Below are 2,238 nucleotides of genomic sequence, written 5' to 3'. Positions count from 1 at the left end.
TAATGTCCATTTTTTAGAATTGGATGCAGCTAGAAACCATCATTCTCAGCAAACTATCGCAAGAACAGAAAACCAGATACCACATGTTCTCACTCATAGGTGGGAATTGAACAGTGAGATCACTTGGACACAGGAAGGGGAACATCACACACCAGGTCCTATTGTGGGGAGGGGGTAGGGGGAAGGGATAGCATTAGGAGATAAAACTAAGGTAAATTATGAGTTGATGGGTGTAGCACACCCACATGGCACATGTATACATATGTAACAAACCTGCACGTTGTGCACATGTACCCTAGAACTTAAAGTATAGTAATAAAAGAAAGAAAAAGATGTTGCATTGCAAGACTTGCCCTCTTCCTATCTATCCTATCTATAGGGAAATCTGGTCATGTGACTCCTCAGCTTAACTCCTCTCTACCTAAAGGCATATGGCCTATTGACATCCTCCATTCTCTCATTCCTATTATTTCTTCAGTCTTTTCATCTGCTGTTCTCTGACATGTGCTGCACACTCCAGGAATACCAGCTGACATTTTTTTACACACACACTGTGCTGTGTCTTCTTTCAAAACCTCTGCTCATGCTGTTTCTTCTACCCTGATTACCTCTTCTAACTCATCTTTATCCCCTCACTTCCTCTAGCTAATTCCTAATTCTTACTCATGTTTTAAACCCAGTGAACACATGATTTTTTCCACAAAGCTGTCCTGGGATTCCGCCCCCCCCCCACCCCCACCCCACTGTCTACTGAGTTAGATATACTTGAGCCTATTAATAGTCAGTATTTCTTTTCTCCAAACCACAGAAACCCAATTCAAATGAGCTTAGAGGAACAAAGTAAATCTGTTACATATAATTAAAGTCTTTTCTCCTTCTTTTCATCCCCAGAATTTTTAAAGAGTATCAACTATTCACTCTCTTTTACTTACTTTCCATTCACTCCCTCATCCACCACTTTCTGAGTTTGGCTCTAGTGCTACTGAAATATCTTTGGCAAAGGTCACTATCACCTAGAACCATAGCTTTTTTTTCACAATCTTCCTTCTTTCTGGCATTCCTAAAAGCTTTTGGGCCCATTGGCAATCCCCTCTTTTTGAAACATTCTCATTCTCTGACTTTGGACATAGCAATCGGAATCGTCATACGAAGTGAGACACAATAGTAGTACAATGCAAAGATTGTGACTTGATCCCCAGCCAGGCAGCTTCCTCACTGACTGGTGTTGGAGAAGTCATTTGGCCTCCACAGCTCAGTTTATGTAGCTGTAAAACAGATATAATAGACATAATACTCACTTGGCAGTATTGCCTTCAGAACTAAATCTTTTAACATTTAAGAAATATTTAACATCTTCTGTGTACCAGGCACTCTCTTGGGTGCTTGAGATATCTTAGTGGGGAAAAGAAAAGATAAAATTTATGTGTCATTGCACTGGAAAAGGAGAGAGACAATAAATAAATAAATAAATAAATAAATAATAAATAAATAAATAAATATATAAATGGTACAGAATGTTAGAGGATGACAATGATAAAGAAAAATATAAACCAAGGAGAGGAGATTAGAAGTGTCCCAGTGATGGAACAGATTGCAATTTTAAATAGAGTGGCCAAAGTAAGCCTCACTAAGAAAATGACACTTGAACAAAAATTTTTAGAAGTGGAGGGAGTTAATCATTTGGAAATTTGAGAAAAGTATATTTCTGGCAGAAGAAATGAACTGCAAGGCCGGTGTGTCTACAGTCACAGATAGGAGGGAGACAGCAGTAATAGATGAGTCAGAGGTGTAAAAAAGAGAGGAGTGTGCTCTTAGAGGCCACTGTGAGGATTTCACCTTTTAGTTTGAGTGAAATCAAAAGCCTTTAAAAGGCGTTGAGCAAAAAAGTAACATAATCATCAATGTTAATTAACAAGACCACTCTGGCTGATTTGTAGAGAATGGACTACACCTGGTAAGGCATAAGCTAGAGACTGGGGTGCGATGGCAACAGTCCTTATGAAGGATGCTGGTGGTACGTATCACAGAGATGGAAAATTTTGGTGAGATTGGTGAGAAGCAGTTGGATTGCAGAGAGATTTTGGAGGTAGAAATGGAAGTATTTTCCTATTGGGTTAACTGTGAGAGCAAGAGAACAAAATGGATCATAGCAAGGTTTTAGCCGGAGCCACGGGAAAGACAAAGTTGCCATTTTCTATAATGGAGATGACTGAGAGAGGTAATGAATATCACATCATA

Source organism: Rhinopithecus bieti, unplaced genomic scaffold (genome assembly GCF_001698545.2).
Source record: "Rhinopithecus bieti isolate Rb0 unplaced genomic scaffold, ASM169854v2 scaffold_16990, whole genome shotgun sequence".
Lineage (NCBI taxonomy): Eukaryota > Metazoa > Chordata > Mammalia > Primates > Cercopithecidae > Rhinopithecus > Rhinopithecus bieti.
Note: the sequence above shows the minus strand (reverse complement) of the source record.